At 43.8% G+C, this 8,691-nt stretch overlaps 1 pseudogene; it reads left to right on the top strand.

The window, feature by feature from the left end:
* Positions 1-975: 975 nt before the first annotated feature.
* LOC123129910 (wall-associated receptor kinase 2-like) lies at positions 976-4,023 on the top strand (annotated as a pseudogene).
* The last annotated feature ends 4,668 nt before the right edge of the window (positions 4,024-8,691 follow it).

The following is an 8,691-nucleotide window of genomic DNA, read 5'->3' as shown; positions in this document are numbered from 1 at the left end:
TCTACCAAGTTTCTATTGACTTCTCTCGATCGAAGTGGATGCAGTAATATGCAGATTGAGTTGCACTATACCAAACATCTGTATTAAGTGGTACTTGCTATGTAACTAAATATAAGACGTTTTTGCAAGTCAAAAATAGTTACGTGATGTGAGGGGAGCAAGTCTTTGACAAATTGTTGGATGTGTAGTTTGACGTCACAAGATAAATTTTCCATGTTTTTAGGTGACAAGTTGTGCTCAAACTATGCAGCAATACTGGCCTAATTGCATCTTTGTGCCCGAGGCTGCCTGGGATGGGGAGTATCATGTATATTTATATCATGCATATGATACTATCTTCATATTACATAATATTACATATTTTCTTATTTATTGACATGCGTGACATATAGTAGTACAACATTTATTATGATACGGTATTATAATATAATACTCAAGCCTCTCGTCCTTCTTTAATTTTATGTCACTTCATCTAAATTATCTAGTTGACATGCATGATACTAGTTATGATACTTCCACTTTAGATAGGCTTAGAAATACTGTTGTTTAGCTTGTGTGACGTTCTTTTGCTCAAAAAGAAAAAGCTTGTGTGACGTGATGAAGGTATTTTGTGGAAGCAACCAGAGTGCCGATGGGAGATAGCTCAGGGGAAGAGTGCATCATATGCGTTGACCTGATAACATGTCTGGATACGTTGATTCTCGTCACGATAAGCATCATGTTCATGTGGCCGTGTATACATTATACAAGTGTGCCTCATCTTATATGAAAAGGTGAAAAAAAGGAGATAAGGAGAGGCAACAGCAGTAGTAGCAGCATGGATCTGCTCATCGGTAGACTTTTGCAAGTTGCTGGATATGTTTAACCGGACGGTGGAGGTATTCTTGTGGAAGCAACCAAATGGCCGACCTACGGGTATATAAGAAGGGTGGGTGTGCACCTCATCATACCAGACAGAACAGGTAGTAGAGCACCATGGCCACCCCCAGCTCCCATTTCCAATCCCAGCCGCAGCACTTGCTACTGGTGCTGCCAGTGCCAGTAATCCTGGTTCTCATCTTTGCCGCGGCGGCTGAAGCTCAAGGGGGTTGCCGACACAAGTGCGGTAACATCGACATCCCCTTCCCATTCGGCATCGGCGTCGGCCCCGGCTGCTTCCGTGATGGCTTCGAGGTCTTGTGCAACGAATCTTCCGTTCCTCCCCGTGCCTTCCTTGCTGGAGGCAAGTACGTCAGGCAGCAGTACAGCTCGCCATCCGGTGACGTTGAGTCGTCCTGGCTGGTGGAGCTGGCGAGCGTATCAGTCGCTACAGGGGAGGCACGAGTGTTTGCCCTGGTCTCCTACCACTGCAACACCAAAGACAACGGGGTCGTCTCCATGGCACCGTATATGGAATTCCTGGGCACGCGATTCGCTGCCTCGACGACGCGAAATGTTCTCATGGGCCTTGGCTGGACCGCTGGAGCACCGACACTTGACTGTCTTTCATGTCTACTCCTGAGATGTTGTTTGCTTGCCTTGCTTTCGATATCGAATTAGACAGGGGGGACGGGTCTTGCTCGGGGTCCTGCTGCCAAGCCACCCTTGCGCGCTACGGCAAGAGCCTCAGATGGACTGTCAAGTTTCTTAGTGACAATACAATTAACATGCCGCGCCTCCCGTGCTCCTATGGCATGCTGGTGGAGAAGTCATGGTACACGTACTCTATGGTGGATCTAGAGGGCTACAAGGTGCTACTCAATAGGTTTCCCCAGGGCGTCCGCATGGTGCTCAATTTCACTGCTGGGGACGGTTTGTGTCCGGCAAAAGGACAGCCGCCGCCTCAGGACTACGCCTGCCTCAGCAGCAACAGCTATTGTGCCAATGCAACATATGGATATACTCCTGGCTACATCTGCAAGTGCCTGGACGGTTACGCGGGCAACCCTTATTTCCCTAACGGATGCCCAGGTACATACTCCAACATCTCCTCCAGTATACATCCAAATAATTGTCCATGCAAATGTTGATTTCCTAAAATGTCCAACATACATACACGACAATTCGTTAACTCCGAAAAATGTTGATTCTTCAGACATTGATGAGTGCAACCTCCTCCAAAATCCATGCTCAAATGGCGGGGTCTGCACAAACAAGCTGGGAGGCTATGACTGTCCATGCAAATTCGGAATGAAGGACGACGGCAGAGGGGGAACCTGCACAGATATATTCCCTCTAGCGGCAAAGGCGGCTGTGGGTAAGCTACTACTACACTGCACTATCGTAGAAACACATGTAAGAAAAGAGGCTGTATGTAAAAATTATTCAGTAGCTCCATGAAGCCGGTGACAGTCCTAGTTGCCATCCATCCTCTCCTGAGATCTGCCACACGTATGCCTTACAACACTAAAAAATGCTGCCAAAAAGGTACCTCTAAATTTTATAAGTAACCTCACAGAGTAGTAGTAAATCTCTATAAAATTCACACTCTGCTTGTTTCAAAGGACTCCAAACACAGTCGGTTATACTGCTTAATTTATGTGAATGTCCTTACTGCCATTTACAAGCTACTACCTCTGTTCCAAAATAATTGAAGTTCTGGATTTGTCCGAAGTCAGACTTGTTTTTTATCACGTCTATAGAAAAATATATTAATAACTTAAACAGTAAATTAGTTTCTTGAGATTCTTTATGACACATTTTTGTACTATTTATATATGGTTTTGTAGATCTTCACACATTTTTTAATAGAATTGGTCAAATTAGGACAAACCTACAAATTCAGTTATTTTAGAATGGAGGGAGTACATACTTTCCTTGTCCTCTGCACACATTCCTCATAGTTTCAGCCTCTTGGCTGCCTTGTTTTAGATTCTTTTCTTCTTATAGTTATAGTGGAAATTTGTTTTAGATTTTGAGTACATGAAAAAAACTATTTACTTCTTAATTACATACATTTCTGCTTGATTTGCAATTGCGAATTTAGTGAAATAAACTAAGTTTATTTTTTGTCCATGTAGGTGCAATAGGTGGTGTACTTCTCGTGGTGATTATATCATTTCTTGTTATTCTTCGCAAAGAGAAAAAGAAAGCGAATGAATTATATAAAAGGAACGGCGGCCCAACATTGGAGAAGGCAAATGTGATTAAGCTTTTTAAAAAGGATGAGCTCAAGCCAATTTTGAAGAATAGCAACTTAATTGGAAAAGGTTGCTTTGGTGAAGTTTACAAGGGCCTTCTCGAGAATAAACTAGTTGCCGTAAAGAAGCCGATTAATGGTTCTGTGCTAGAGAGTGAACAATTTGCAAATGAAGTCATCATCCAATCTCAAGTCATCCACAAGAATATTGTTAGGCTCATTGGTTGTTGCCTTGAAGTTGATGCCCCCATGTTGGTCTATGAGTTTATCTCCCAAGGTAGTCTCCATGACATGCTTCACAATAACAATAACAAGGTGGCTCTCAACTTGGATGCACGTTTAAGTATTGCTGCACATTCAGCGGATGGTCTAGCTTATATGCACTCAAAAACAAATATTAGAATTCTACATGGTGATGTCAAACCAGCAAATATACTCTTGGATGATAACTTCATACCCAAGATTTCAGACTTCGGCATATCTAGGCTGATTGCAAGAGACAAGGAACACACTGCATCAATCATTGGTGACATGAATTATATGGATCCGGTGTATCTACAAGAAGGCCTACTCACCGAAAAAAGTGATGTTTACAGTTTTGGGGTTGTGATTCTAGAGCTTATTAGCAGGAGGAGGGCAATGCATTCTGACAATAATAAGTTGGTAAAGATTTTTCTTGAAGCTCATAAGAAACAAAACAAAGCTACTGAGTTTTTCGACAAGGAAATTGCGATAACAGAAGATTTGGAGCTTCTTGACAGTCTAGCAGGTATGGCCGTGGAATGCCTTAGCCTTGACGTGGATCAAAGACCAACGATGATGGAGGTAGCTGAGCGGCTACTCATATTGGGCCGATCTCGTAAGGTGTAAGATATTTGTCATAGGTTATGTGTTGACAAAATCCTAAAAACATGAGCAGCGAGATCTCCTAGAATAATTGTAACCGTGTTTTGAAGGTGGGCGAATGTTTGTATGCTGCCTTTGTAACCGTGTTTCAAACCACAAATTTGTAACCATGTTATAAATAATATATCATTGCTTGCAGAGTATGTACAGTTTCAATGAACTCTATAGGTTGTACGAAAAAAGCCTAACCTACTTTCTGCCCTCACTTTGGCTTAAGTTTTGGCTGCTGTTTACTGAGAAGTGATCAATACCCACCCATGTTGTTATTCCTTTAAAGCTTGTCTTTTTCTAGTTTCAAATTTTGCAGATTTCCTTACCTTCCAATTGTGGAGGGCACATAGCTAGTAAAATATGTTCCTCCAGAGATAAAGTCTTTTGAGATCGTATATGGTGGACCTTGATGAAGGGACAACTCTAGTGAAATGATACAGGATAATACCTTTCATCTCAGGGAACTCATTTTTTATACCATCCGGAATGCTTCCGCATAGCTTATTTATCAAAAATGCTACATCAACGGATGATTACAGAGAAAAGCCAACAGACCTATCCCATAATACTAATCCTCCCCACTAAATTTCGGGTCTGGGTCTTGCTTCCCACTAATAACTAACTGAAAAACTGCCACCTAATCCAAGCCCGTGAAAACCATCATGTTTATCCATTTATACATACTAGGAAACATGCCTGTGCGTTGCAATGGGGGAAAACAAAATAGCTAGCTTCATATACATGTTTCCTAGATAAGATTGCATGTGTATGTAAATTATACCTCTAGTTGAAATCCATTGATTTGAATTCAAATTAATTGAATTCAACTTCATCCAAAATTGCTGGAAACACCTCCGTGGGTTTGGAAAAATTTCAGAAAACCCTGTCAACAAATTTCACCTTTTCCCAGAAGTGTTATGTCTTTCCTTGCCTTTGTTATTCTCAATTTCTATAATTGCAAAAAGGCAGAGAAAAAAAAGGAGAAGGGGCCAGATTCCCAGCGCTGCAGCAACCAGCCAGCCCAAGGCGCAGCTTCGCCCTCCCCGCACCGCACGAGCCCCACCCGTTCGATCCCCCCGATCCCCTCGTCCTCCCTCAGCGCCGCCATCACAGGGCAAACACCCGATCCCCTTTGCCGCCCCTACCGTCGCTTCCGCTAGCAAGCTTGCCGCCAGCGAAGGCCGCCTCCGCCGCGCCCCCTCTGCTCCTTCCCCATGCACGCCCATGGCTCTCCATCATACGTGGGTGAGCCCGACTGTCGCGTCGCCGTGCTGGCTGTCGAAACCGGCCGCTCCTGCTCGCCAGCGCCGCTAACTGTCGTCGCCTACGCCTCGTCTGGCTATCTCCTACGCCGCAGCACCTGCCGAGCTTCATGGCAGCACCTCCGCAGCATCTCCTACGGTTGCGCCGCGGTCCCTCTCTTCGCGCGCTCGAAGCCGGGAGCTCCTAACGGCAGTTGGCAGTTCGGGCGCCCACGCGGCTGTGAACTGGGCCGGCCCAGCAAAAAGCCAGTGGATAGAGCTCGTTTGCAAGCAAAAACAGCCAAAAAATGATTTCCCGAGAGGATCGAACTTGCACTGTCCAGTAGCGAACGACAAGGGCTAACCAACTAAACTACACCAGACTACTGACCACAAGGCAGGGCTAATATTCAAAGTACATATGTCGCCGGGCAATTTATTAGTACGGAAAAGTTCATTGGTTTTTAAAAAAGATCGTCTTACACAAAATTTCATCAATTTTGAAAAAAAGTTCATGATTTTGAAAAAAGTTCATCGATTTTTGAAAAAAGTTCATCCATTTGAAAAAAAGTTCATCGACTTAGAAAAAAGTTCATGATTTTGAAAAAAGTTCATCGACTTTGAAAAAAGTTCACGATTTTGAAAAAAAAGTTCACAGTTTTGAAAAAAGTACATCGGTTTTGGAAAAAGGTTCATCGGTTTTAAAAAAAATTCATCGATTTTGAAAAAAATAGTTCAACGGTTTTGAGAAACAGTTCATCGATTTTGAAAAAAGTTCATCGATTTTAAAAAAAGTTCATCGACTTTGAAAAAAGTTCACGATTTTGAAAAAAGTTCATCGACTTTGGAAAAAAGTTCATCGACTTTGAAAAAAAGTTCACGATTTTGAAAAAAAGTTCATCGGTTTTCGGAAAAGGTTCGTCGATTTTGAAAAAAGTTCATCGATTTTGAAAAAAAACAGTTCATCGGCTTTGAGAAACAGTTCATCGATTTGAAAAGAGTTCATCGATCTTGAAATAGTTCATCGACTTGGAAAAAAAGTTCATCGATTTTGATAAAGAGTTCATCGATTTTGAAAAGTGTTCGTTGATTTTGAGAAAAAATCATCGAATTTGAAGAAAGAGTTCATCGATTTTGATAATAAGTTCATTGAATTCGAAAAGGTTCATCGAAATTGCAAAAAAAATCGCACATTTACAAAAAAAGTAAAAGGAATAAGAAAAGAAAAGTGAAAAAAAGAATAGGAAAAAGAAGGAGAAGAAAATGTCGCGACCTGAAGAAACAGTAAAAGAAGGGGAAGAGGCTTACAGGCACCAAAGTGGTTCATTGCCAAGTGGTAGGTGCGTTGCTCTGGCAGACGAGACGTCCCAGGTTTGAACCATCACACTCACCATTTTTTGATTCGATGCAGTTTTAACAGAAAAAAAAAAAGAAGGAATGGGCCGGTCCAGCGCGGCGCGGGGGTATGCGCCCGTTTGAGCGCAGCGAAGAAACGGGCGCAACGGGAGCCGTTTAGGATTTGCCCTCGAAGCCACGCGCGCCCAGTCGCCGCTCGCATGCAATTTTCGTCAGGCCCATCAGCAAATGCAATTTTCGTCAGGCCCATCAGCAATAGTAGAGGAGCGTGGGCCGATGCGCTTTTCAGCGATCCTAAAAAGATATACTGCGGGTAGATCCTATCAAAGTTTATTAGTACCACCTCGCGTATTTTTTATAAATATAAAATCACTTAAGCGAGACGAAACCAAAAATATCACATTGCTTTACTAATATATAGGTATAGATATAGATATAGATACTAAATAATTCCAGTGTCAACCAATTGTATAGAGAAGGTGGAAGCTATTGGATATATTAGAAATTTTCCAATTAATTTAATATGAACAAAAAACATGATGACAATACTAGCAAGTTTAATTTTGTGCCCTAACATAATCATGCGAGAGCATACTAAACAAAATATATCTATGAACACGGAAGATACTACAAATGGATAAACCAATAAGGTGGGGAGGGGTGAATAGATCATATCCTCCAGTCAGGCCACGCCGGCGGTAACTGCGGCATTCTTCTCCATTTCTTGAGTATGAATGTCCTCATAGTCTCCATCGCTCTATCTTCTCGGCCGACCCTAAAATAAAGGACCCCGATATCTCCCGACCATTTGGTCTGGAAGGGCCCCATTAACAACACCATAGGTGTTATCTGTACACATTACCTCAAAAGGAGCTGAGCAAAGCAAAGGGCCACTTTGCATACATTACCGTGTCGCTCAGCGGAGTACGTTAGGTGGACTTCATCCACCTAGGAATCTAGCTGCTAATAGTTGCAGAGCACATGCAGGAGCACCTGAGAGCTTCAGGTCACACTGATGGCCCTCGCTGCCGCGACGAAGTACGTCCAGGTCAGCTCCGTTGTGCGGATTACTGCTGGAGTTATTCCAAAACAGAGCTATCTGCCATTGGTGTCCCGACCCGCAGCCATCCGTTCAGCTCGAGCCATGATGCGGTGTAGTCCTGCAGCCGCTCCGCCAGGCTGTAGCGCCGTCGCCCACGGGCACCGACACATACATGTCTCAATCGTTCCTGCCTGTGCCAGGTGGCGAGGCAGTTGGCGTCGTTGCGTCTTTCAGCGGCCGGTGAAGCTGGGTCTGCGCCTCCTAGATTGCCGACACCGCAAAATTGGTCAAGAGCCTGCTAGACGACTATTAGATATATTTTTCTTCATTTCGTTTTGAAGGAGCTCGAGTATAGGAGTAGTTTAAGAACTTTTCTTTTCTTTTCTACGCAAGAGATAGAGATTGCTTTAATCAGAGGAAGAAACATACGGTGCTTAAGAAACCTTTTCCCTTATGAAATAACTTTAAAACCTTTGCATTTGCATTTGCATTACTCACAGCCCAAAGTGGCAAGGATCTAAACTTGCAGGACAACATATAGAGTTTTGTAAGTAGTGATCTATATGCCGATGATGAGATAAAAGGAAAATGTGAGAAGTCGTCTGTAGAGAAAGCAAGTACAGAGATAAAAGTATAACTTGTCGGCTATAACACGATTAGATTAGCATTAAGAGGTTAATTAGCATATGCAATTTGGTAGCTTGCTGTAGGTGATTATGCAAATGTTAATTAGCGTACCTGTTGAGGGAGTACCTGCGTGAGTGCCAATCACATCAACATACCTGGATGTGTTCGGGTCCTGATGAATCCATCTAGCGTAGCAAACACTAACATCAGCAGGAGAGAGCGCAGCCTCGCCAAGCCCGCGAGCTCCCCGTTTGGCGGGTGCGGGAGGTCGGGCTCGGCGTCCCGACGAGGGCGCGCGGCCACAGAGGGCTGGCGGAGCGGCGCGGGAGGCCGGGCAACGCTGTGCGGAGGCACCGAGGCAGGTCGAGCGGCCAGGACGCGGGCGGAGCTGGCACGGGGAGAGAGAAGAC

This window comes from Triticum aestivum, chromosome 6A, assembly GCF_018294505.1.
Source record: "Triticum aestivum cultivar Chinese Spring chromosome 6A, IWGSC CS RefSeq v2.1, whole genome shotgun sequence".
NCBI lineage: Eukaryota > Viridiplantae > Streptophyta > Magnoliopsida > Poales > Poaceae > Triticum > Triticum aestivum.
The sequence above is the reverse complement of the archived record's forward strand: the minus strand, read 5'-3'. Positions and strand labels throughout refer to the sequence as shown.